At 43.8% G+C, this 27,808-nt stretch overlaps 1 long non-coding RNA gene across 1 annotated transcript in view; it reads right to left on the bottom strand.

Moving 5' to 3' along the window:
- LOC115894725 overlaps nucleotides 1-27,808 on the bottom strand; it is a 98,319-nt gene that overhangs the window by 13,426 nt on the left and 57,085 nt on the right. The window lies entirely within an intron of this gene.

Raw genomic sequence — 27,808 nt, 5'->3', positions numbered from 1 at the left:
TCTGTAGACGAATTATTTTTAAGTAATAATTTCTTTAAAATTTTGCAGAGAAGAGCAGTGGATACTGGACTTGGGAATTCCTTTAACAGGAAATTGAATTTTAAACAAATCCATCTATTTTTTTAAGGAAATAAGCCTTATGTGGGTTGCTCTGTTATCCCCAGCCTGGTCCTAAGCTGTTTCTACTCCAAGTTCAGGCATGTTCAAGCATGCCTAACATGATTTGGGGGCTGTTGGCCAGAAATCTACATTCAGAAAGCCTGAGGGTCCAGGCAGAACTCAATGGAAAAGGAAAGTGTAGGCCGGGCACAGTGGCTCAAGCCTGTAATCCCAGCACTTTGGGAGGCTGAGACGGGCGGATCACGAGATCAGGAGATCGAGACCATCCTGGCTAACACGGTGAAACCCCGTCTCTACTAAAAATACAAAAAACTAGCCGGGCGCGGTGGTGGGTGCCTGTAGTCCCAGCTACTTGGGAGGCTGAGGCAGGAGAATGGCATAAACCTGGGAGGAGGAGCTTGCAGTGAGCTGAGATCTAGCCACTGCACTCCCACCTGGGTGACAGAGCGAGACTCTGTCTCAAAAAAAAAAAAAAGAAAAGTGTCAGGGAAGCAGTGTGACCCATAACAAGGACTTCCCAATCAGAAGAGAAAAATGATGGTGTGTACAGCAAGCCACTGTTTACAGGCCAGCCTTCCCGGACTCATGTTTGCTTTTCAAAGAGACTAAAATCAAGTTCTATTAGGACTGAAAGCTCCCAGCACTCTAGTGGAGGAAACACCGTTCTGTCACCTAATAAAGAGAGGGTCTCAGAGAGGAAGATTCTCCCCGCTCTGGGGCGCAGGTCCCTCAGAGTCCCAGTTTGTGAGTAGCTGCGGTGTCCAGGGGAAGGCAGGATGCAGCGCCTAGCTGAGGAAGCAACAGAGCACAAGAAAGAAGAAGCCCAATGGATGCCTCCCTAGGCCTGAAGACTCTCTCCAGGGGCCAGGACTATCCTTCCTCTCAAGCACACCCTGGACGCCCAGGAACAACTTCAAATGCTGCAGGTGGAGGCAAAACCCTGTGCCCAGAGGTTGTAAATAAACTTGTTAACTTAACTTTAGCCTAAAGATGTCTCCTTGACGATTTTAAGTTTGGCCTACAAGTTTCTCTATGCATAGTGAACTACAGTCTAACTGGAGGTATACACAGCCTATAACTTACTCTTATGCCAATCACCGAGTTTTGGCCAATAAAGGCAGCCAACTGTTCAAACTGTTCAAATAAGACAACAGCTGAGCTACAACCAATCTGGCTGTTTCGTTTGTTTGTTTGTTGTTTGTTTCTTTTGTGAGACAGGGTCTCACTCTGTCTCCCAGGCTACAGTACAGTGGCGTGATCTCAACTCACTGCAGCCTCAAACACCTGGGTTCAAGTGATTCTCCTGCCTCAGCCTCCCGAGTAGCTAGGGCTACACACTACCACTCCTGGCTAATTTTTGTATTTTTAGTCGAGACAGGGTTTCACCATGTGGCCCAGGCCAGTCTCAAATTCCTGGCCTCAAGTGGTCTGCCCACCTTGGCCTCCCAAAGTGCTGGGGTTACAAGTGTGAACCACTGCACCTGGCCCCAATACGGCTGTTTCTGTACCTCACTTCCGTGTTTTGTACACCACTTTCCTTTTTCTGTCTATCATTGATCAATCAGTATTAAACGTGAAGAGCAATGAAAAAGCATCCTTGTCTAAGCCTAACTTAAGAGCCCATCTATTTCAAGCAAAATGATCTATTATCAAATTCTCATCCAACCAGAGCATTTTAATAGCTGCTTAGTGTTGTCGTTTCTTAAGAAATTAATTCCTCTGCTAAGAAAATGTGAGAATTCAAGTCTGTAAACTAGGTGACTATGTTTCAAATAAAAGAAAATGTCATGTCCTTTTGCACAATAAATACTGGCTATCGATTTGATAGTGATAAATGATTATTATTCACTCATTGCCTTACTTCTCATTTCTATTATAGCCTTATAAAATTGGCAGTCCAGTCCAGGCACAGTGAGTGGCTCACGCCTGTAATCCCAGCACTTTGGGAGGCCGAGGCGGGTGGATCATGAGGTCAGGAGTTCAAGACCAACCTGTCCAAGATGGTGAAACTTTGTCTCTACTAAAAATACAAAAATTAGCCAGGCATGGTGGCACATGCCTGTAATCCCAGTATCGAGAGGCTGAGGCAGAGAATTGCTCAAAACCCGGAAGGCAGAAGTTGCAGTGAGCTGAGATCACCTGGGTGACAGAGCGAGACTCTGTCTCAAAAAAAAAAAAAAAAAATTGGCAATCCGGTGTGGCAAAGATTATTTGCTTGGCCAAAGTTTAGCTGGACTTCTGAATTTTCTCCTAGACCCATCTATGCACTTTCTCGTAAAATTGAGTTTTAGCAAAGAACCCTGGTAAGTCAGTTTAGCCAGAACCACCCAATCCTGGATATAATCATCCTTGATATGTGTTCAGGTGCCCCAACCTCCACCACCTACCAGGTGATGTCAGGTCACCCTGGTCGGTCTTCAGCAAGAATCCTGTTAGGTGGGTTTAGTCAGGATCCCCCTTACTCGTATTGTTTTCTGTTGGTAATTTTCTACCCACTTACCCCCACCCTGTTCTTTGGCTGTAAACTCCCACTTGCCCATGCTATATTCAAAGTTGAGCCTAGTCTCTCTCCGCCACTGCAAGACCCTGTTAGAGTGGTCCCTATGCCTGTCACAGTGGTCCTGAATAGTCTTCCTTACTGATATGGTTTGGCTGTGTCCCCACCCAAATCTCATCTTGAATTGTAGCTCCCATAATTCCCACGTGTTGTAGGAGGGACCTAGTGGGAGATAATTAAATCATGGGGGCGGTTTCCCCCACACCTATCTCACTGTAGTGAATAAGTCTCACGAGATCTGATGGTTTTATACGGGGTTCCCCCTTTCACTCGGCTCTCATTCTCTCTTGCCTGCTATCGTAAGGCATGTAAGACCTGTCTTTCGACTTCCGCCATGATTGTGAGGCCTCCCCAGCCACGTGGAACTGTAAGTTCATTAAACCTCTTTCTCTTTATAAATTAACAAGTCTCAGGTATGTCTGTATCAGCAGCATGGAAATGGATGAATACACTTACCATGCTTTACCAAGTGTCATTGGGTGATTTTTTTCTCTTGTAAATGTCATTGTGAAGAGCAAGTCTCCAGAGCCATGTTGCAAAGGTGAGGATCCCATTTCACAAAGTGAACTTAGAGGTTTCTGTTTCTCTCTTTCATCCCTCACTTGTGTAATGGAAGTACAAATACCACCTTTCTCAAAGAATTACCGAGAGGAGTAAATGAGCTAATAACAGTAGAGCACTTAAAACAACAAAACAATTCCTGAAACAAAGTGGGCAGTCAATAAATGGTATCAAAATCACTGGTATCCTAGAAAGGCAGAGCTGGCAGGTACAGGGTTTCAATGTTTTCTGATAATACTCTGCTCTGGGTTTAAATATTTTCTGATAATACTCCGCTCTGATTTTGCAAAATTCTTGGCATATGGCCACTTAATAATGGTTTGTTGGGTTTTAATCAACATCAGGAAAGTGGGGCAGGGCAGGTTGAAGAACGCCTTATTCTTGGAGACCACATGGGTAAAGTCATGATCCAGCCCTTTACCTGCAGCTGATGAATCTAAATATATATATTAAAAAAAAAAAAAAAAAAAAACTGTTGGAGCCAGAGCTTGGACTTCAAATCAAGTCCCCTTTCATGCTTAACTGAGAATCTCTTTGACACAAAGTATCTGAGTAAAGCAGAAAGCAAGAGTTGTTTATTCTATGAGTGCTTAGAAGATTGCCTTGAAACAATTCCTGGACAACTGGTTTAAAATGTTATTCTCTTAGGAAACAGGACACAAACACAGCTTTTCGCCAGATCTCCTGTGCTGTGTGGAACAGTTTCAGGACCCAGAATGTCAGGGGATTTGTAGGTCTCTCAATGTCATAAGCTCCCACAGGGCCAGACCTGCATACACACCGAGTCCAATCAGAGTCATCCTAACTGCCTGTCCAAAGAAACTTCCGGCTTTCTCCGCACATGAGAAAGATCTCGTCTTACAAGTATTGCTGTTTCCTGCAGATCCTGCTTAAAACACTGAAGTACCTTCCAATGACACACACAGCTTTAACTAGAAGCTAATCCAACACGTGTAATATATTACACAATAATTAATTTAAATGCCTAAGTTTCAAGTTCACTCTTTTTGAAAATTAGGGCAAATCCCAAGTTTTCCCAGGATAAATACTGCTTTCACTTGCCTGTATTTTGGTGTGCCTTTCCAGCAGGAGATAAGGGAGTGGTGACAGCTGACAGACCAAGGTCTGAACATGGGAGCTCATCGCATGTTTGCTGATGGGTATGCATGTCGCAGCAGAAAAGATGCCTCACCTGGGTTATAATTGATAGGCAACACCTATGGTTTTAGAAGTTTAGTCTAGGATGATTTTCCCTGCATGGTTCATCTTAGTCTTGCTCTTGCAAAAATCATTAAAACAGCTCAGCCGAATCCGGGTCTAAATTCTCAACTTTTTAGGAAAAGCATTGTTTCCCTGGAGAAAATAGAGTGTTTTTCCTCGTTGATGATGTTAGAATCCTGCTTTTAGGATTGTTATGAGGATTCTAATTCACGTTTACGGCGTGCCTGACAAAGTAGGTGTTATATATATATTAAACTTGTAAGGCCAGTAGAGTTATCCCCTTTTGAGGAAACTGAGGCTTGGAGAGGTTCAGGAGCACCAATATCACAGACCCAGTAAGCAGTAGAGCCAGACTCAGTGCTGCAGACTTCGTAGACTCAAAGCCATAGACTCCCCAAGAGAAGCCTGGTGAGGCTAGGACAGTGGCCATGGGTAGTAGAGACGGCTAAGCTAACACAGCCATGGCTAACTTAGACGTCCTGACAATTGAACCGCACACATCACAGAACCTTCTGAGAAAAAAAGGTGATAATTCAGGTTGGAGATGGAGACACTGTCCTGAGAATTCTTAGTGGAGTCTGAAACAAGAGTCTGCTCACTTGAGCTGTTTGGGGTTGGGACTGTGGGGACAACTTTCTGGGGAAAAACAAGGCATGGAAAACCAAGTCCAGGGGCTTCAAGGGGTGCTCCCTCATTCACCCACAAATGATCTGCTGTCCTAGGCAGGGCTTGCAGGAACCTGTGGTGTCAAGGGATCCCCAACAAAGCCCTCCTTTAGGTGAACCCTCTACTACCCAGCCCCAAGCCCTGCTTCCTCACCTGGCTCTCATCTCCAATAATAAAAACACCCTGGAGGAAGGAAGCAGAGAAGGTGTGAAATCTACAAATGAAGCCAAAAAAAAGTGCAGAGAAGTTAATGTTTAAGATTCCCCACCCTCCATTCATAAGCCCCTGTTTGGGAAATACAGGATGCCGGGGAAGGGAAAGAGTTATCACTTAACTATTGATGAACTTGGTTGGTGGATTAAGGAATCCTTTTCCTCCTTGGCTAATTTCACAAATTGTCTTTTTTTTTTTTCTCTCCAGTGTATCTTTGTAGTGGGTTTCAATGTTTTCTGATAATACTCTGCTCTGGGTTTAAATATTTTCTGATAATACTCCTGCTCTGATTTTGCAAAATTCTTGGCATATGGCCACTTAATAATGGTTTGTTGGGTTTTAATCAACATCAGGAAAGTGGGGCAGGGCAGGTTGAAGAACGCCTTATTCTTGGAGACCACATGGGTAAGGTCATGATCCAGTCACTGACTCCCCCTGCCATGTGGCCTTATGGAAATCACTGAACCTTTCTGAATTTTTTTTATTACCTGTAAAAGCAAAACTAAACATATTGAATATTGCTTTACAATGATACAAATAAATTAGACATTTTTTAAAAAGCAAACATACCATGATTATTTGGGTCATTTCCATCTGCATGGAAGCTAATGCAGCAACTCTTTTAAGAAAAAAAAAAAAAAAAGATGATCCCACCATCTTCTGCTGTAGAGAAAAGATAGTAACTTGCAGAGGTTCTTGGTTGGAATTGATCTATGTTACAAATGACCGATTAATGAGAAAAAAAAAAAAAACTATCAGAACTTTATGCACATGTACACTTTATTTCTACATGGAAGACACCTGGAGAATGAGTAGCTCTCAAAGAGGTGGCTGTGAATTCCAGTCTATATAGCACCCTCAACAAAGAAGAGTTAACTTTTAGAGAAGTGACAAGACAAGCCAAAAGAACTTTGAGTCTCTGCTAGCAACAAAAAAGCAAAGAAATGGCAGATAAGGGCTAGCTAGTGAAGCTTGTTAACGTAGATTTCTCTGGTACCATCTCCAGGCTGATAAACATCTAAAGGTGACGTCAGTGGTTAAGCTTTGTTCTCCCTGGTAGAGAGGGGCCAGGTTACCTCTTGCCTTTCCAAATCTATGCCCTGCTTTTACGCAAATGGAGGGCGAGCAGAGAGCTTTCCTGCTTCTGCTTCTTCTTAATTGTCTTCAGCTCAACAATGCTTTATATTTGGGGGAGGCATATTGTGGTCTCCCACTCTGCCATGTTTTGCTACTTTCCTTCCAGGCTGAACTTGCAAGAGGGTTAGCCATAGTCTCTCCACTTTCTCACTTCTATTCTTATGCCCCCTTCCATCCAGCTTCCATCTCTGTCACTCCAAAAACTACTCGACAAAGTTGACAATGACCTCTATTTGGCAAACGGTGATGAACAGATCTTTCCCTGTCTCGTCTTGCCCTCTCAGGAACATTCATGACAGTGAGTCACTCTTGTCTCTCTTTGCCTCTCTGTCCCACATTATCCTTGCTTTTCCTCCTACCTGTCAGTCTAGTTGGTTCATCCTCCTCTGTGCAATTACCAGATGGACCGACCCATCTCCTTTCCGTTTCTTTCCCTAGAAGATTTCATCAGTTCTCATGGTGAAAATTATCCATGTGCTGATATGCCAAAATACATGTTTTCATTTCAGATTAGGCCCCTGAGTTCCAGACTTTAATATCTGACTACTTATTTGTCATCTGTACTTTGAAGTATCGCAAAATTAAATGTCTCCCCTTTCCCATCAACAACTAATTGTCCAACAACCATCGATCATATCCATCTCTGTAAATGACACCACACTCGGCCTGAACCAAAAATCTGTCTGAAATCTACCCATTTAACTCGACCTCCACTGCCCTCCTGGTCCAAGACAGATTTTCCTAGTTCTATCCTTGACCCTTTCCATCTTTGCTCCGGAGCAAGTGATCTTAAAATGTAAATCAGAGTGGAATATTGTCTGCTCAAAACTCTTCAATGGCTTAAGTTTGTTCAGGATGCAGTAATGAAACACCTTAGATTAGGTAATTTATAAACAATAGAAATGTACTGCTCATGGTTCTGGAGGCTAGGAAGTCCAAGATGAAGACACCAGCACATTCGGTGTCTGGTTAGGGACCACTTTCTCTTAGATGGCAACTTCAATGTGCTCTCGCACAGCAGAAGGGCAAACAAGCCTCCATCGGCCTGTTTCATAAGGGCCCTCGTTCCATTCATGAGGGCATAGCCTTCCCAAGACCTTATCTCTTACTACTCTTGCATTGGAAATTAAGTATCAACATATAAATTTGAGGGGGAACATTGACATTCAGACCACAGCACTTCCAACTGCACTTAGAATAAAGTTTTAACCCCTACTAATGGCTCTCCCTCACCTGGCTTCCATGCATTCACTGTCTCCAGCTGCATCCCATCCCACTCTCTCCAGCCCACTAGGCTCAGTCCCTGTGCTTTCTCAATGCCTTGATTTCTTATTTCTCCTTTCAACCTATGGAAATATATGAAGACCAACCAAATGAGAGCAAGCAAAGCTAGCTGCTTAGAGCTTACTAGAAAGGAGTTAGCCATCATCACTTGTATTTTGACAGAGACTCACAGACAGGAAGAATAGTGGGAAAGTTTTACAATGGAAAAAGGGAAGGCTTCACGTGTGCCCTGATTGGAGGTGGAGCATAAGGAAGCTGCAGGTAGGCCCGCTAAAAGCGGGGCATCCTGTGATTGGTTAGGGGAACATGCTTAGCCTTCTGTGATTGGTCTTTATTTATTTATTTGTTGAGACAGGTCTCACTTTGTCACCCAGACTGGGGTGCAGTGGCGCGATCTTGGCTTACTGCAACCTTTGCCCCCGGGTCGAAGTGATTGTCCTGCCTCAGCCTCCTAAGTAGCTAGGATTACAGGCATGTGCCACCACACCCAGCTAATTTTTCATATTTTTAGTAGAGACGGGGTTTCATCATGTTGGCCAGGCTGGTCTCAAACTCCTGACCTCAAGTGATCCACCCACCTCGGCCTCCCAAATAGCTGGGATTACAGGCGTGAGCCACGGAGCCTGGCAGATTGATCCTAATCTAGAAACAGGAACAAAACTTAGGTAAACTGCCAGTTATCTTCCTTTAGTCCCCTCATACATTCCTGGCCATTTGATGCCAATTGTCATATGGATTTAGCTTGGTTTCTTTGATTGTTAACAATTGTGAATGGTCTGAGTTTAGAATATAAATATAAATCTGAGTTTTAGAAAGTTGTCTGGCTTTCTGAGCTGGCTAATGAAATGATTTCTTGTGCAGGTTGCTGCAGATTGTAGATTCGAGTTGTATTTTTCTATGTGGTCTGGCCATGGCTAGTCTGTATTTCTTTTTTTTTCTTCTTCTTTTTTTTGAGACGGAGTTTTGCTGTTGTCACCCAGGCTAGAGTGCAGTGGCTCGATCTCGACTCCCAGCAACCTCCGCCTCCCGGGTTCGAGTGATTTTCCTGCCTCATCCTCCTCAGTAGCTGGAATTAGAGACATGTGCCACCATGCCCAGTTAATTCTGTATTTTTAGTAGAGACAAGGTTTCTCCGTATTGGTCAGGCTGGTCTCAAACTCCCAACCTCAGATGATCCACCCGCCTTGGCCTCCCAAAGTGCTGGGATTACAGGTATGAGCCACCGTGACCAGCGCAGTCTGTATTTCAGTCTCTCACACCTCAAGGCCTTTTCCCATGTTGCTTTCTCTGCATGAAGATCTCTTCCCTCATTGATCACTGATGCTCCTTCTCCTCTTTCAGGTCTCAGCTTAAATGTCACCTTCTCGGGGAGGCCTTCCAAGACCACCATATCCAAACTGTGTCTCTTGCTTTGTTCTCCACCTATTTCCCATATTGTCATTGTTTCATTTGTAAGACTTGCCAAAATTTGTAATTATTTGTTTTACTTGACATTTTTATCCATCTTCCTGATTAAAATTGAATATGCCACCCCAAAATATGTTATTTTGGCATAAGAATTATTTTAACCTGAAGATAACTAAGAATCGATAGATGCAGAAAGAGTTTCCTGCCCTCCCCTTATATCCTAAAAGTAGGACATATCTCCCCTTGAGAAGGTGATCCTCCTTTACCAGAGAGAGAAGAGTGACTCTTCTTATTGAAGACAGGGAATTAATGCCAAGGTAAGTTGGTGTAAATGGATCTTACTAGAATACCCCTTATCTTCCTTTAGTCCCTGATATATTTTCTAGACACTTCCCTACAATGTGTCATCACTTGAAGCCCAAGCTCTGTTTCATACCAAAACCCTCCTATATAGCTCTTAAAAGGGCCTACAAGCCCCCAAGTCTAACCACTATTTTGAGTTCCATTTATTTCATGTGAACTTTTGTGGACATAAATATGAATAAAACTGTGTCTCTTTTCTCTTGTTAATTTTTTCTGTTAGTTTAATTTGCAACCCCCCACCCGCCCCCCCCCCCTTTTTTTTTGAGACAGGGCTTCACTCTTGTTGCCCAGGCTGGAGTCCAATAGCTTGATCTTGGCCCATCACAACCTCTGCCTCCTGGGTTCAAGCGATTCTCCTGCCTCAGCCTCCCGAGTGTCTCAGATTACAGGCATGCACCACCACGCCTGGCTAATTTTGTATTTTTGGTAGAGAAGGGGTTTCTCCATGTTGGTCAGGCTGGTCTTGAACTCCTGACCTCAGGTGATCTGCCTGCCTTGGCCTCCCAAAGTGCTGGGATTATAGGCGTGAGTCACCACGCCTGGCCAAGGAGTTTCTAAAGGGTAATGTTTGTTGAGGAGTCAGAGGGGGCATGGAAGAAAAGATGGAAAAGGGAAGCAAGACACAGATCACGGAGAACTTTGTATAATATACTTATGAGTGTAATTCTTATCCCATGGGCCACCATTTTTCAAAGCGTGGCCTGTATCAGAATTATCTAACTAAGATCTATTTGTGACTCAGCTTCCTGGGCTTCCTTCCAGATCTATTAGGTCTAAATATTTAGACAATAGAAAGCCACTGAAACTATTTAAGATGAGATGGTGAAATTTAAGGTGAAACTTTAGATCAATTTTATCCCTAGTAAAGAAAGTAGTTGAAAACTAGATTTAAACGTTATCTTTTCTGTTGCTCAAAGAAAGGCTCATTGACTAAAAGAATATCTGGACCAGGATTCCTTCTCAGTAAAAGTTTAGGAATACAGTGAATTTTCGTAACAGGAGAGGGAGTCTCTTCTGGGACGTAAAGAGCTGGAGAATTTCATCCTAAGCCTCATCCTGCCCCCTCCTTAGACTGCTTGACCTATCCTATGATTACAATACCCTTGTGGGATGAATTCAGTCCCCCTACCCCCAAAGTTTATATGTTTATGTCCTAGCTTCCAGTTCTTCAAAATGTAACCTTATTTGGAGATAGGGTCTTCATAGAGGTACTAAAATTCAAAGGAGGTAGCTGGGGTGGGCCCTAGTCCAACATGACTCATGTCCCTATGAAAAGGGCAAATTTGGGCCAGGCGCGGTGGTTCACCCCTGTAATCCCAACACTCTGGGAGGCCGAGGCGGATCACGAGGTCAGGAATTCAAGACCAGCCTGGCCAACATGGTGAAACCCCATCTCTACTAAAAATACAAAAAAAACTTAGCTAGGTATGGTGGCGGATGCCTGTAATCCCAGCTACTCACAAGGCTGAGGCTGGATAATCATTTGAACCTGAGAGATGGAGGTTGCAGTGAGCCAAGATCGCACCATTGCACCACTCCAGCCTGGGCAACAGGGTGAGACTCCATCTCAAAAAAAAAAAAAAAAAAAAAAGGGCGAATTTGGAGACTGTCATGTGCAAGGGGAGAGCACCACGTGGAGATGAAAGTAGAAAGCCTGGTGATGATTCTACAACCAAAGGGCTGCCAGTGATTGGTCCAGGAGAGGAACATGGAACAGATCCTCCCTCACAACCCTCAGAAGGAACCAACCCTGATTTGATCTTGAACTTCTGAACTTCGGAACTGCGAGACAATGTCTGTTGTTTACGACGGCCAGTGTGCGGCACTTACTTACGGCAGCCCAAGGAGACTAATTTGGACACCAAAACACAGACACCGCCTGGCCCCTAGTACATAACCTCAGAAATTTCACAAATGAGTAACAAATCAAAGAATGAGAGAACTCAGGCTCTTGGTCACTCCAGTCAAGGAATGTTTATAAATAATTTGTAGTAGCCAGGCACAGAGGTTCACGCCTGCAATCCCAGCACTTTGGGAGGCCGAGGTGGGGGGCATCGCTGGGACCCAGAAGTTTGAGACCAGCCTGGGTAACACAGTGAAACCCCATCTCTACAAAAAGAGAAAAAAAACAAAATACAGAACTGAGCCAGGCACAGTGGTACACACGTGTAGTCCCCACCCACTCAGGAAGCTGAGGTGGGAGGATCACCGGAACCTGGAAATGTCGAGGCTGCAGCGAGCTGTAATTGTGCAAATGCACTCCAGCCTGACAGAGTGAGACCCTGTCCCCCAAAAATTAAAAAAATAATTTGTAGGCTGGGTGCGGTGCCTCATGCCTGTAATGCCAGCACTGGCCAATATAGTGAAACCCCGTCTCTACTAAAAATACAAAAATTAGCCGGGCATGGTGGCAGGTGCCTGTAATCCCAGCTACTCTGGAGGCTGAGGCAGGAGAATCACTTGAACTCTAGGAGGCGGAGGTTGCAGTGAGCCGAGATCACGCCACTTCACTCCAGCCTGGGTAAAAGAGCGAAATTCCATCTCAAATAATAATGATAGTAATTCGTAGTGAATATATGACGTTGCTTCCCTTCCTCTGAGAAACAATTCCTTTCCTACTGTGCTCCCAGGAGGATGAAAATCATGGTACCCACTGCCCTCTCCCACAGGCAAGCATGTCACCTAAGCTAGTCAATCAGAGAACAAGTGACTCTGGAGATTATTTCAGAGCTGGGCATGTGACTCAATCCAAGCCAACCAGGTCCCAAGAGTTCTCTGTTGGAGCTAGTAAGGAAGTAATTCTTGGCTTTGAAATCTAGGTATTGGGAAAATGGGTGGCTGGAGATGACGGCAACCCCATAACCCAGGATGCACATGCAGGTTGCCCACCTGCAGGATGAGAGAAATTGATCAGCAAGTATTAAGAAGCAGAGACAAGAAAGAGAGTAAAGAGGAGGACAACACCTCTAGTCTTCACTGTGCCCTGGGCAGATCAATGGCTACCCCCTGCTTGTGAAAGTCAATAAATTTCCTTTCTGTCTAAGCTAGTTTAAGTTATGTTCTTCTCATTTGCAGGCAAAAGCATACTGGGGAAGTCAATGTTATTACTCTTAAGAACAGTTGTCTATAAGCTGTGCATAGCTCTAACTGTGCTTTCCTTAGTGAATCCCTGCAGAGGAACACAGTGTACCTGAGTTACTAACATCTATTTTCTTTTTTTTTTTTTTTTTTTTTTTTTTGAGGCGGAGTCTCGCTCTGTCGCCCGGGCTGGAGTGCAGTGGCCCGATCTCAGCTCACTGCAAGCTCCGCCTCCCGGGTTTACGCCATTCTGCTGCCTCAGCCTCCCGAGTAGCTGGGACTACAGGCGCCCGCCACCTCGCCCGGCTAGTTTTTTTGTATTTTTAGTAGAGACGGGGTTTCACCGTGTTAGCCAGGATGGTCTCGATCTCCTGACCTCGTGATCCGCCCGTCTCGGCCTCCCAAAGTGCTGGGATTACAGGCTTGAGCCACCGCGCCCGGCCCATCTATTTTCTTTGAACTATTCTCATTGCACCCGTGGTTCACATGGGATACAGAAATGTTCCATGGTCCTGCACAGCACACTTTGTTTTTAACCTGTCCTGTCATTTAACAAACTCTGATGCATTAAGAATCATGCGAATTTGTGTTCAGAGCTCAGGGGTTCCAGAAAATTGAAGAAAACACAGCTACTGGTGTCACTGTCACCCTGCTTTGCCCTTGCCCATATTCAATACCAGTGCCTCCTAAATATACATAGAAAAATATCAATTTATATCCTTAGTGACCTTGTTTGAGGAGCGCCTCAGAGCCACCTCTAGAGATGGGGGATTTTGGCATTTTGTGCCCCCACCTTCTGTTCAATGAGGGAAGCTCTGATTCGAATTACTTTGTTTATTGGAACATATATTTGAGTTAATTTGCATGACTTATATATTGGAGTCAATTAATTATATATTTCAATATAATTTAATAGAGTAGCAGACACTGCTGCTAGGTCCTGAGTACACATGTTTATTGCATCAATAAATGAATAAGAAGGCATTACTGGACTGAGATTAGCGCCCCTGCCCCAACGTCTCCTGCCCTGTTGTGCCTGCAGAGTAGCTCTGACTATGGGTCTGATGTACCTGAGCAGAGGTACTGCAGTGGGTGGCTGGGGCCCCTGGCAGGTAGAATGAATCCTTGCTCTGCCATGAACTACTTACATGGCCTTGGATAAGTTACTCAAGTCCTTGAGCTTTCTCAGCTGTCAAATGAGGACAATAGCAGGAAGTCCCTCATAAGACAGTAGTGAGGACTGAATTCCTCTAAGCATACACAGTGTTGACAACAGTTCCTGGCACACCCAAAGCTTAGGGAAGAGTCCAAGGCAGGCAGGGTCTTTGCCACCCTCTCCCACTTCGCCAAAAGCCATTCTACACACAGGTTATGTTGAGAAAAGGACAGTAAGGCTGGAGAGCTAGGAAAACCAGGAGGAATGTGTATCACACTCATCTGTATGGTGCAGTGCAGGACGAGTGGCTTATTCCTCTGCACACATTTTCTATTAAAAAGAACAAGAAAGAAAAGGAAAAATCCTGGCACCATCCGGTGTATCTGTCCCCTGGGTTTTGTGCAGGGAATGGCTAGCGATGACTAATCTGATATCAGAGGTAGCTTGATCGCCAAGGACTTAAGTTATGAAGTGTTTAGTACGTTCCTGACAAAAATCGGCTCCAAACTGTGGACACACATTCATTCATGCCTTATGGCTCCCAGCTGCAGTGCTGCAGCTATAAATGCTCGTTGTTGGAAGGCTGGAGGGTGCTGGGAGTGGTGGGAATGAGTGTTTCTATAGAGTGGGCAGGAGAGCAAGACTCCCACAAGACCTGAGGGCTCAAAAAAATGGGCACCAGCAGGCACAGGGAGGGGGCAGGAGGAGGGTTGAGGGTTGGTCTTGCCTGTTGGAAGTGCCAAACAATCTGTGGATCACCCTGGTTGCTCACCATCTCTGGAATTCTGCTGCTGACAAGCTGACAATAGGGAAGAAGGGGCAGAGGTGATTCACTCCTCTACAATTTGTAGATAGGGTTGTGAAGACCTGTGACTTCATGGGGTGAATCTGTTTAATAAAAAGTATCAACCATTTAATAGAATGCAAAAAAGAAAAATGTCTAGAAAACAATTTTGAATAGAGCGTTCTTTCTGCAGGCTTAGGAAAGGCTGTTTAGCTTGAACTAACTGTCCAGTGAATGAATGAATGAATGAATGAATGAATGAATGAATGAATAACGGACACTTCCTCATCTTGACTTTGGTCAAACTATTTGCCTTCTGTAACCCTCTATTTCCATAGAATAGAGAATAGAGTAGCATGTCCTGACTGCTCCACAAGATGGTTATTTAGCACAAGCAAGATAACATATATGGAAGCTCTACAAAGCCCATTTCAAATGCAAGGGAATGCCATGGGGTGACAATGTAATCTCGTGGCTGTGTGAAGCTCTGCACCAGTTGATTACGGAGTTGGAGGAGCTCAGGTACTGAAAATTGTGGGAGCACCACTGGTCACCCACAGGCCAAGGCAATGTCAAGCTCTAATAATAGTGTACCCCTTGATCAAATTTTAATGAGATGTAAATGAAGCATTTTAACAAATCTTTTTGGTCTCTTATATGCAATTTTGGTTGAGTGGTTATCTGAATTATAAGATGACAAGGAAATATGTACAGCAGCTAGGGAGTTTGCAGGGTTGTTACTAAATTTCTCTTTGTTTGTTTTTCTGACTCACGGTTAAGCAAATTTTTATTGTACCCTGTTTTTGCTGACACACGTCTTGGCCATGATGTGGTTCAGGACATGCTACCCCAAAATATGGCATGTTGGCATTTGAGAAAACAGCAGAAGCAGGAAATTCCCTCTCATTTCCCACCCCCTAACCCTTCTTTCCTGAAACAGGTCATAAGATTCTCATTCCAGAGTTGCCCTTCGTGTACCCAGAGGAAAGGAACTTTCTTGTCTTTGAAAGTTCACACTGATCACACAGGCCTTGCCGAGTTTCCCCCAGTTTATTCCCTTAGATCAGACTTCCTTTGTTCAATTATAGTTCTTCACAACTACCCGCTCTTCACCAAACTTTGTATAAAAATACACAAGTTTAACTGTTTCTTTGGGTTTTTATTTCCTTACGAAGGCTCCCATGTCACATAAAACTTATATTAAATAAATGTGTATGCTTTTCTCTTGTTAATCTGTCTCTTGTTATAGGATCCTCAGATGTGAACCTAGGGATGGGTGAGGAAAAGCTGTTTCTTCTCCCCTCCAGCTGTATTTGAAAATGTATGCAAGGCTACAAGGAGCATTTAAAAACTTTAAAAAAGAAAAATATATTAGTTTTAGTTCCCCCCAAGTAGATCCTGGGACAATGATTTGGGTGTAAGTTGTTGACATGATTGAGTGAGTTCCTGCGTGGGCAGCTGGGGCTTTTTATAGACTGAATAGAAGATGCTTCAGAATTGTCTCTTCAGGAGGCAAGGAAGCTGGGGTATTGATCCACCAACTCCCATTTATCTCTGCATGAGAGTCCATCCTAGCGATAACTCTCTGGTGCTTCTGGCAAGGTCCAGCACTGACTGAGAATACCCTAGAGGCCAGGTAAAAACACTCAGGCAGAAACAGGGTTTTAGGGAGGGTGTATTTTAGGATATACAGGAAATACCCACCTACGATGCAGAAGAAAGTTTTCTGATTTTTTTCCGGGGTTGGTCAAAATCTATGGGAGGGTCATTAACAGTCTACCACACAAAGAAAACAAATAAATCTAGGGGAAGTAATGGCCTTAAAGTTATCAATGACACTCATCATTTCCTAACACCATCCATCCCTTCTTGTGACTGTTTTCAGAGTCTAATGTTTCTGGGAGCATGGAATCTAAAAGCAGAAGCCGGGGCTTGAAACATGCAATGAATGGAGGCCTTCAGTTTCAGCCCAGGATTTCCTGCATCAGAATTAGTTGGGGCCAGGTGTGGTGGCTCACACCTGTAATCCCAGAACTTGGGGAGGCCGGGGCAGGTGGATTGCTTTAGCTCAGGATTTCAAGACCAGCCTGGGCAACATGGCAAAACCACCTCTCTACAAAAAAAGAGCTGTGCATGGTGGTATGCACCTGTGGTCCTACCTACTTGGGAGGCTGAGGTGGGAGAAGCACTTGAGCCCAGGAGGTCGAGGCTACAATCGTGCCACTGCACTCCTACCTAGGTGACAGAGATCTCTAAAATAACTGAAGAAAAAAGAGCAACAAGAAAAGAATCACTTGCAGGGTGCCTCAACAATTTACATTCCTGTCCTTCCCAGGCTTACCAAATTTGGGTTCTGGGAAGTGAGGTGTTGTATGCATTTATAACAAAAACTCCAAGTGGTTCTCATAAAAATGACTTAATCTTCAGCCCAGCTTTCTCTAAACCTCCAGTTACCCAGTAGTCACTCGAAATTTCATCACAGCAGTGGAAAATGGTGTTTAGCCAGAGGTGCCACCTGTAAGACTTAACCCTTGCAAGGCTGGCGGTCCAGGGTGCCCATCTGCCTGGGCAGCCCTGAGCACCTTCAGCCACGTGGGCTATGGTGCTGAGAAATCCTCCCTCCCTCACAGCACCTTCCGACCGGGTACACCTAGTATTGCTCTCCTTTCTGCCTTTGCCTTTGCAGACCTCAGCTTCCTGCTTCGCCCATCCGTAGTCAAGTTCCATTATCCATCTATGTTGGCTTTGTGGGGAGAGGCAGTGAAAGTAACACGTGGGGAAGGGTGTGGCACAATATAGAACTCTGGTGGAAAAAATCGTTTTGAACTCTGCTCAAAAAGTATCTATAGGGCCGGGCACGGTGGCTCAAGCCTGTAATCCCAGCATTTTGGGAGGCCGAGGCAGGCGAATCACGAGGTCAGGAGATCGAGACCATCCTGGCGAACACGGTGCAACCCCGTCTCTACTAAAAAATGCAAAAAACTAGCCGGGCGAGGTGGCGGGCGCCTGTAGTCCCAGCTACTCCGGAGGCTGAGGCAGGAGAATGGCGTGAACCCGGGAGGCGGAGCTTGCAGTGAGCTGAGATCGCACCACTGCACTCCAGCCTGGGCCACAGAGCGAGACTCTGTCCCAAAAAAAAAAAAAAAAAAAAAATCGGTAGAATCAATGAATGGGTCTCTGTGTCCTGGGTCTTTGTTATCTTTGTTTGTCTCTTCCTGTCTTCCTCTTTCTCTCTTTACAGTCTGATGTAGTTTGGATATTCGTCCCCTCCAAATTTCATGTTAAAATGTGATTCCCAGTGTTGGAAGTGGGGCCTGATGGGAGGTGTTTGGATCAGAGGATGGATTCCTCATGAATGGCTTGGTACTGTCCTCATGGTAATGAGTCAGTTCTCACCCTATTAGTTCTCCTGAGATCCGATTGTTAAAAAAAGCCTGGCACCTCCTCCTCTCTCTCTTTCCTCCTCTCTCACTGTGTGATGCCTGCTCCCCTTTCACATGAATGGAAGCATGCTGAGGCCTTCCCAGAAGTGGATGCTGGTGCTCTGCTTCCTGTACAGCCTGCAGAACTGTGAGCCAAATGAACCTCTTTGTGCATTACTCATTCTCAGATATTCCTTGATAGCAACACAAAACAGACTAAGACATACTCTCTACCTCCCCTCTGCTATCCCCATCCTTCTATAATATTTCTTCTGGTTTCTGACTCCCCTCAGCCCATCCCTCCTCCCTCTTTCTTTATATGACTATAACTTACTACTAAATTATTTGTGACTCATTCTTATTAAACATCATTTTATCTTTCTTTCAATTACAAAGCATGTAAGACATTTCATATTTCTACCTTTGTCTCAAACTACTCTTCTTTGACATCTTTGTTCTAAAGTTTCTTTTTAATATATGGAGCTCTCAATTTGTTCTTGCCAGTCACTGAGTATTAGAAGGAAAGAAACTTTCTGAATATGTGACTGTGTGCACACACACATGCACACATGCATGTACACACACATACACACACACGCACACACATCAAAGTGTCCCGGGGCAGTGCCTTCCTGGACATTAGGTCAAGAACCACAAACTCTCAATCTCACCAAACTGTTTTTGTTTTTGTCATTCACTCACCGATTTCATACATACCTAAAGATGATTAAGTCAAGAGAGAAAATTTAAGAGACTTTTGTTCCAACTCAAGAAAAAACTGATGTTGCTTTTACATTATGTGGGAGGCCGAGGAGGTAAAATGAAGATCAAGCCGGATTCCACATTGCAAACTGAATCTCCTCTGACTCCTAGCCCACGCCGTGAAGGGAGAATTATCCTTTGCTCATGTGAAACTGCTGCGAGCCTGAATTTTGATTTAAAGAATGTGCTATCATTCAGAGCTGTCAGTTTGTTTGTAGTTCTCTTTACATGAAAGTCTATAAATTCAGGAAGAGTTAAGGAGGAAAAGGGGGATCTGGATAGGAGCAAAAAGGGTGAGTTGTGATGTCTAAAAGGAACAAGTGCTGAGTCTTTGATGATTTACAGCTTATAAAACAAGAAAAGAACAGAGCCAGGAGGACATCAAAAGGCTGTGCTGGCACAAAGCCTGTGATGTTAGGTGCCTAGGAGCCCAGGAACTCTGTAGACTAGACACAGGTTCTCCCAGGCCCATCTTATATCCTAGGGCCGTATCAATGGGCACTTCTACTTTAGAGATGAGGAAGTTGAGGACTAGGGATGACCATGGGAACTACCAGGGGGAGGTCCCCTTGGTTTTAGATTTATGGGCTATATCTAGTACTTAGAGCCACCCATGCTTTAGTAGTCAATTTATAAGGAGCAATAAAAAGACTTCCTGGAAACCGAGAGAGCAAAGTCAGGAAGTCACAGGAGGTGACGTGGCCAATTTGAAGGAGGTACATTCACCTGGAGCATTTCTAACCTTCCCAGTTTCCCTCCCCAGCCCACACCTCAAAATGGGGAAGACACTGCAGGTCACATTATTATGCCTCCCTCCTTTCCATGCAAAGTCAGAGAAAAGGAGATGGGAGGGGAAGGGTTTAATTGGCCAAGCGGTGGTTACGCACCTGTCCACCATTCTAGGCCAGGAGAATGAAAGAAGAGATTCACTCAGAAAGCTTGTTTCTCTACTCAGCTATCAGGAGAAAAGGAGAGGGCATTTTGGCATAAATACAAGTACATTATTTTTATTTTTATTTATTTGATTTTTTTAGATACAGGGTATTGATCTGTTGCCCAGGCTTTAGTGGAGTGGCACAATCATAGCTCTCTGCAGCCTCAACCTCCTGGGCTCAAGCGATCCTCCCATCTCAGCCTCCCAAGTAGCACTACCGGCACACACCACCACACCTGGCTAATTGTTTTAATGTTTATTTTTTAGAGACAGAGACTCACTATGTTGCCCAGGCTTGTCTTGAACTCCTGGCCTCAAGCCAGCCTCCTGCCTCGGCCTCCCAAAGTGCTGGGATTACAAACATGAGCCACTGTGCTGAGCCTGTGCTAGTTTTAATACCATCTACTCAATTCAGCCCTTAGAGCCATATTGAGAGCAGACACAAAGACACGCACACACACTCTGTCTGTCTCTCTCTCTCACACACACACACACATATGCACACACACACTCACTGCTCACACATCCAGGACATTCAAAAAAGAATAGAGAAACATAAAATATGGAATTGAGTTTTCAAGCCACATGGCCATGTATGAAGACTTTGTGCAAATTAGAAAAAGACATACCATTCCCAATGAGCAGATGCCCGGCTTGGTGATTGGTTACTGTCCTTGTGCTACAAAAACGACGCTTCTGACCTATGACAGAGTGTGTAGTGTCAAGAACAGTGTACGCAGGCTCAATATGAGTGCCAACAGATCTCCTCCGCTGGCACATAGGAAATATCCAAACTGCCCATGGATACATGGAAGCCTTGAATGTTGGAACCAGGCCCAAATTTTACTCCATTACCTGGACTTGACCTTTTCCTCTTCTTTCTATCTGTCTCTGCTTCCCAAAGGGCCTACGTGTAACTCAACGCCAAATATATCTCTGCTGGAAATCAAGTCTGGCATTAGTCTTTCATTTTTGGTAAGCCCAAGAGCATCACTGCAGGCAACAGGTGGAGGCAGGGAAGGGACTCCACAAAGAAGAAAAATGATTTTTCTAACATTGAAGATGGTATCCCATCCCCTGTCCTGCCTCCTCATGAAATTCTCAGATGGTGAACATGGCTGGAAGTTAAAGTAAACACAGACATGTGTGTGCCCGCAATCGTAGACCAAGAAAGACTATATATCTGAAATCAAGACAAGACCCAAGCCATTTGCTCATTTATTCAACAAATGTTTGTTGAATCTCTGATGTGTGACCAGGGATGTGATAGAAGCTGTGGAAAGAAAGAGATGCTTATACCATCTCTGTCTCAAGTATTATCAGGGCTTAATTTGACTCCAAGGTAAACCAAAGAGGGCTCTCATGCTCTGAACAAACTATCCCATCAGGGCCCTCCCTGGCATCACCTCCCACCTGAGGTCTCAAAGGAATCTCCTGAGCCACAGAAACCAGGATGGCTTGAGGCTGAGCGGATGGCATTGGATGGACAGCTCCAGCCAGCCACTGACAAGAATTTCTTCATCAATTTCCCATTCCATTAATAATACCTCAGTAATGAGGCAGAAGATGCCTGAGGTGGGTGGAAAAACAAGATGGGTGTGGTAGGATGTGGGAAGGTTTTCTGTGAAACATCAAGAACTTTTCCAAGCCAGAAATCAGAATGGAGCTTCAGGGGTATTTGCTCTGATGTGGTGATATGTGTTTGTACAACAAAGAAAAGATGTCGTTTTTTCCCCAAATTAAAGTAGAGGCAACTTGGAAGCTCCCACTCCTTTTTCCTTTTGAGGAAAGCTGGATTCTGTTCAAATCAAATACAACCAAAAGAGATACCAAGGGAGACGCCAGGGAATGCACCTTCGTCCCTGTCTGGAGGCGGAGTTGGCCAGTGCCCCAGCTTCTGGGTCTGGTTTGGGTTTAGTCACTCTCGACTCTGCTCCCCTGCCTAGAAGGCTGCTCAAATCAGTTGACCTGAGCCGCATGCTACCTCCTACCAAGAATCTTTCAAAAACATGCGCTCACCACATGGCAGCTAATTCTACTGGAAACAGCGGGCGAGACTAGGAAATAACTCACACAATCCCCAACCTAGCCCTCTCTTAAGGCAGTATAAGCCTGAGGGCCATAGCTGCGCTGAAGAGAAATCAGATCACATGGTGTAGTGTGTCTTATCCCAAGCTTCCCAAAGCAATTACTACAGGAGAGTGCACACGTGCACACACATGCACACAAGTGCACACACACACAAAACCTGTGCCCTTTGCAAACTACCTGGTTTCTTATCTGGTTTTCAAGGGGAAGAATGGGTGCTAGATTGGATCTTTGTTTTCCTGACATTTTCTTCTTGGTAAATACCCCGTGGCTCATAAATATGACACAAAGGCTTAAACCAGAAAGACCCTGAGGAAAAATAGGGAGAGCGTAGTCTGAGCCATAAGGGGCAAATGCTAATACTTGTGATGCCTCGCTGACTTCCCTGTAATGTCTTTCTTCTGCTGGACAGCTGCCCCAGGAGCCCACGTGGAGCTGTGAGAAGTGCATTAAGACTGACCTGGCTTCAAGCCCTGGTCTTCCCAGGGTGACAGGAGCGCTTGAGCTGATGCTCTCTAAGATCCCTTCCAACTCTGATATTTTACAAGTCTGTGATTCCCTAAGATTTGTAAAACTGACATAGGGTCTTTTACGTACATAAAAAGAAACAGAGCCTTTAACTCAGCAATTCCACTCCTAGAAATGTATCCTAAAAAGATAATCCAACATGTGTGCAAAGCTGTAGGTACAAGAATGTTCGCTGCAGTGTTATTTATGACAGCAAAGAGTTAGGAAACCTTGGTATTCAGCAATAAAAGATTAGTTAACTCAGCATTTCGCAACGTGTATCCTGTGATATGAATGGGTATTACTAGAAAAAATAAAAAAGAAGAACAGGAAGCGGTTGTAGCATTCCACAGTCAAAAATTTTAAAGAAACATCACCATAAACAAAGAATACAGTCAAAAAATTATTTTACTCAGGAACTTCCTTTGCCTTTTATATAGCATATATTAAGCACTCAATAAAACTTGCTGAATGATTGAACAGATGAATGGATATTTATAGTTGGTAAAAATGCTATTTGCTTCTTTTCAAAAAAATTTTTTGAGACAGGGTGTGGCTTTAGCACCCAGGCTGCAGTGCAATGGTGTGATCTCAGCTCACTGCAACCCCCGCCTCCCAGGTAAAAGTGATCTTGTCACCTCCAACCAGTAGCTTGAACTACTGGAGCATGCCACCATGTCCGGCTAATTGTGTGTGTGTGTGTGTGTGTGTGTGTGTGTGTTGTAGAAATGAAGTCTCACTGTGTTGCTCAGGCTGGTCATGAACTCCTGAGCTCAAGTGATCCGCCTACCTTGGCCTTCCAAAGTGCTGGGATTACAGGCCTGAGCCACTGTGCCTGGCATATTTGCTTCATTTTTTTAAGTCATGGAATATGATGCCTCCCAGGATGGTAGAGTAGTCATTTAAGGAGCATAAAGGGTAGGAATTAGATGATATTTCAGACTTTATTTATTTTTGGCTTTTTTTTCCAGGAAAATATTTTAGGTGGATGAGCAGGGTTTACCTTATAAAATTCCTGGAGGTCAAGACATCCTGCCTCTGGCACTCTTTGGATGCAGGACCTCGGCCTAGAGAACAGGCGAGCAGCATAAGATATTGTTCATGCACCTATCCAACAAGCCTCGTCTGTTTTCTATAAAAATGATTAGTTCAGAATGGAAGTATATATTTGTTTGGAATCCCAGATCTCAGAGTCTTCAGCTAACACCTACTGACACTGCAACTATTCACAGGCAATATGTGCATTCTAAATAAGACAAGGGATATTTATATTATTTATGACTCTGAGCCTTTATTCCCAGACTCTTCAGAATCAGATTCCTGGTGAGCTGGACTGGACCACATGTGAGTTTAAAAAGGCTTCTTTGTGCTCCTGGTCTTGCTTAATCTAAAAGTATATTTGTGGCAGAATCAAGAGTTTATAAATGTCTTAACAAACTGGAGCTTAAGACCTAAAGCAAAAAAGTTATTGGCCACAAGAATAATATCTAACATTTATTGAGTTCTTAGGGTATGCCAGCATTGTTCTAAGTGACTTTATATGGCTTAACTCATCATTCTTAGAGCAGTACTACAAGTATCAAGTACTATTGAGTCAACTAAGTACGATTGTGATCACTTTTTTACAGTTGAGAAACACTAAAGAACAGAGAGGTGAAACAACTTGCCCAAGGTCACACAGCTAATGATAAAACTAGGATTTAGCAGTCTGGGTACAGAATCTACACTCTCAGATATTGCATGATGTTGTCTCTTAAATTACTCCTAGATTCTTTAAAACAAATAAACCAAAAACATTGTTCTATTGAGATACAGTAAATTCACAGTACAGATTGGTGACCTTTTAGAAAATGAACCCATCTGATTAGCTACCACCTAGATCACAAAACAGAGCATCAGCCACAGTGCAGAAGCCTGCTGTATAATTCCATCTTCAAACGTAATCACTCTTTTGACTTTCATCACCATAAATCAGTTTTGCCTGTTTTTGAACTTTATACAAGTGGAATTATAATGTGTATGCTGCTTTTAGTCTGTTTTTCTTCTATTCACCATCAAATCTGTAAGGTTTATCCATGTTGTGGAGTGTGTAGCAGTTGCTGGTCCTTCTTCATATATGTCTCATCACAGGTTTTTGTGCAACCTGCAAGCTAATAACAGTTTTTATATTTTTTAATAGTCAAAAATCTAAAGAAAAAGAATATTTTCTAAAGTGGATTGTATGGAATTCAAGTTTCAGTATCCATGGATAAAGTTCTAGAAGCACAGCCATGTTCACTTATGTATCCTCTGTGGCCACTTTCGTGATTCAAAAGCAGAGATGAGTTGTTGTGTCAGAAACTGAACAGCCTGCAAAGTCTAAAAGATTTACCATCTGATCTTTCACAGAAAAAGTTTACCGAACCTGCTATGTAGTCTTCCATGGTGTGAATGAATTATAATTTATTAGTCATTTAGTTGTTGATAGACGTTCAGGTTGTTTCCAATGGTAATGAGGGGTGGGGTTATAAGAAACAGTGATGTTACAGACATCCGTGGATATGTCTTTTGGTACACACATACACATTTCTGTTAATACACTGAAATATGGAACTGCTGTGTCTCAGAATATTCATATGTTTTTCAAAGTAGGTGCACCAATTTACAGTCAGCAGTAATGCAACTGGCAACTCTGTCATAAATCAGGTGACCAAATATGTGTGAGTCTGTTTCTGGACTCTCTATTCCACTGAACATATTAATAACCCACAGCCTTAATTACTATAGTTTCAGTAGTACATCTAATATCCATGGATCATATTAGTAACCCAAAGCCTTAAGTACTATAGTTTTAAATACATCTTAAAGTTTAATACATCTTACTCACCTTTGACGTTGGCTATTCTTAGCTTTGGAGTCTTACTCTATCTCCTAGTCTTACTCTATCTCCTAGGCTGGAGTGCGGTGGTGTGATCTCAGCTCACTGCAACCTCCGCCTCCCAGATTCAAGCAATTCTCTGCCTCAGCCTCTTGAGTAGCTGGGATTACAAGCATGCACCACCACACCCGGCTGATTTTTGTATTTTTTAGTCGAGATGGGGTTTTGCCGTGTTGGCCAGACTGGTCTTGAACTCCTGGCCTCAAGTGATCCAACCACCTCGGCCTCCGCACCCGGCCCCATATAAATTATAGAATCAGCTTGTCCATTTCCACAATTATAAAATCTGCTGGGATGTGATTTGGACTGAATTAAATATATATAGATCAATTTCAAGAAAATAAGAAACAACTTTGACTCTTTTAATCCATGAACTTGGTATTTCCTTCCATTTATCATCAGTAACTGTGTGTAGTTTTCTGCGTAGGAGTCTCGAGTATCTTTCGTTGGCATTTCCCAGGCATTTGACGTTTGTGATGCTCTTTTGAATCACATCTCTCCATTAATTCTCCAAACTAACAAAGAACTTTTGTACACAAAATTCCGAGCACCCACAGAACATCCTTCTGCAAGTCCTCTTTTCATCCCCTCTCTTGTGAGATGTTCTACTGGCTTTTCCAACTTACCAGGATCCTGATTGTATTTGAAATCCAGAAAACAAAAATTTTTTTTGAGACACAGTCTCGCTCTGTCGCCCAGGCTGGAGTGCAGTGGCCGGATCTCAGCTCACTGCAAGCTCCGCCTCCAGGTTCCCGCCCTTCTCCTGCCTCAGCCTCCCGAGCAGCTGGGACTACAGGCGCCTGCCACCTCGCCCGGCTAGTTTTTTGTATTTTTTTTAGTAGAGACGGGGTTTCACCGTGTTAGCCAGGATGGTCTCGATCTCCTGACCTGGTGATCCACCCGTCTCGGCCTCCCAAAGTGCTGGGATTACAGGCTTGAGCCACCGCGCCCGGCCTTGAAATAATCTATCTCTTACTTGAAATCCTCTCAGGGCCCAGGAGCAGGAGCTCACACTTGTAATTCCAGCGCTTTGGGAGGCTGAAGCATGAGGATTGCTTGAACCCAGAAGTTTGAAAACAGCCTGGGAAGCATAGGGAGACCTCATCTCTTAAAAAAAATTTAAAAAGTAGCTGGGCATGGTGGTATACACCTGTAGTTCCAGGAGACTGAGGACTGGGAGACTGAGGTGGGAGAATCACTTGAGCCTGGGTGGTTGAGGCTGAGGCTGCAGTGAGCCATGATCATGCCACTGCACTCCAGACTGGGCAACAGAGCCAAATGCTGTCTCAAAAAAAAAAAAAAAAAAAAAGGAAGGGAGTGGAGGGGGCTGGGGTGAGAGAAAGAAATCCTCGCAGACCCTGACATACTTTGGATATTTGTCCCCTCCAAATCTCATGTTGAAATGTGACTTCCAATGTTAGAAGTGGGGCCTACTGGGAAGTGTTAGATGATGTGGGTGGATCCCTCATGAATGACTTAGCACCATCCCCTTGGTGATGAGTCAGTTCTTGCTCAGTTACTTCACACAAGATCTGGTTGTTTAAAAGAGCCTGAGACCTCTCCCTTCTCTGGCTTGCCCTCTCTCTTGCCATGTGACAGCCTGGCTCATCTTCACCTTCTGCCATGATTGGAAGCTTTCTGAAGCCCTCACCAGATCCAGGCACTATACTTTGTGTACAGCCTGCAGAATCATTAGCCAATTAAAACTCTCTTCTTCATGAATTATCCAGCCTCAGGTATTCCTTTATAGTAACACAAAACAGACTAATACAGACCCCTACAATCCCACAGTAATGCCTCCAGTTAGTGGTAATTATTATCCTTTTTGCTTATTTGCCAAGTAAGGACCCTCTGCTGCTTCACCTCTCTTGGGAGTAAATTGCTAAGGAAGTTTTCAATGTCAATATACAACTTTTAATATCTTGTCTCTTCAAATATAGTGCACATTCACCAAACACAAATATACCTTATTTTTCACTTTTAGTGTCCCTCAAATATTCTTCCAGAGTAGTGTGTTCAGAAGGAATGTAATGTTATCTCCCTGTCTGATTGAATTCTAGCTTTGTTTCCCTGAACATAGTTTAGCTGAAGATTGATGCAAACCTGTTACTATTTCCTATTCTTTCTGTAATTGACTCGTATATCATACAGAGTAATTCACGGATTTAAAATCTCATAATGCTTTAAAGTTAAGCTTTTCAGTAAATTAATATTCTTTGTTTTCTTTCCTTCTTCTTTCTTAGTTTTTCATGGGAGAGGTAGGCAGGTAGGTCAAAAAGAGCTTTGAGAGAGAAAAAAAAACATTTTATCATTTAGCCCTTTTTGTTAGCTCATTAAGTCCTTTTGAATGAGGCCATGAAATTATAGGAGATGCAAATCTGTTATCCATAATTTGCAGTTGTCGACATGCAAGACCCTGCGTGTATTAATAAATCAGTTTTCCAAATGCCAAGCGGCATTTTTTTGGCTCATAAATAGCAGTGGTGGCCTGTATGACCCAAATAATTTGTTTCCTCAAGTGGAAAGTCCTTAGATGCAGCCAGGCAAGTTTAGAAAAGAGAAAGGTTGAAATACAGAGAGAAGCGAGAGGAAAATGGCCAGACCGAAATTGGAACCTGTTTGGCTCCTACA

Source organism: Rhinopithecus roxellana, chromosome 19 (genome assembly GCF_007565055.1).
Source record: "Rhinopithecus roxellana isolate Shanxi Qingling chromosome 19, ASM756505v1, whole genome shotgun sequence".
In the NCBI taxonomy this organism is placed as follows: domain Eukaryota; kingdom Metazoa; phylum Chordata; class Mammalia; order Primates; family Cercopithecidae; genus Rhinopithecus; species Rhinopithecus roxellana.
The sequence above is the reverse complement of the archived record's forward strand: the minus strand, read 5'-3'. Positions and strand labels throughout refer to the sequence as shown.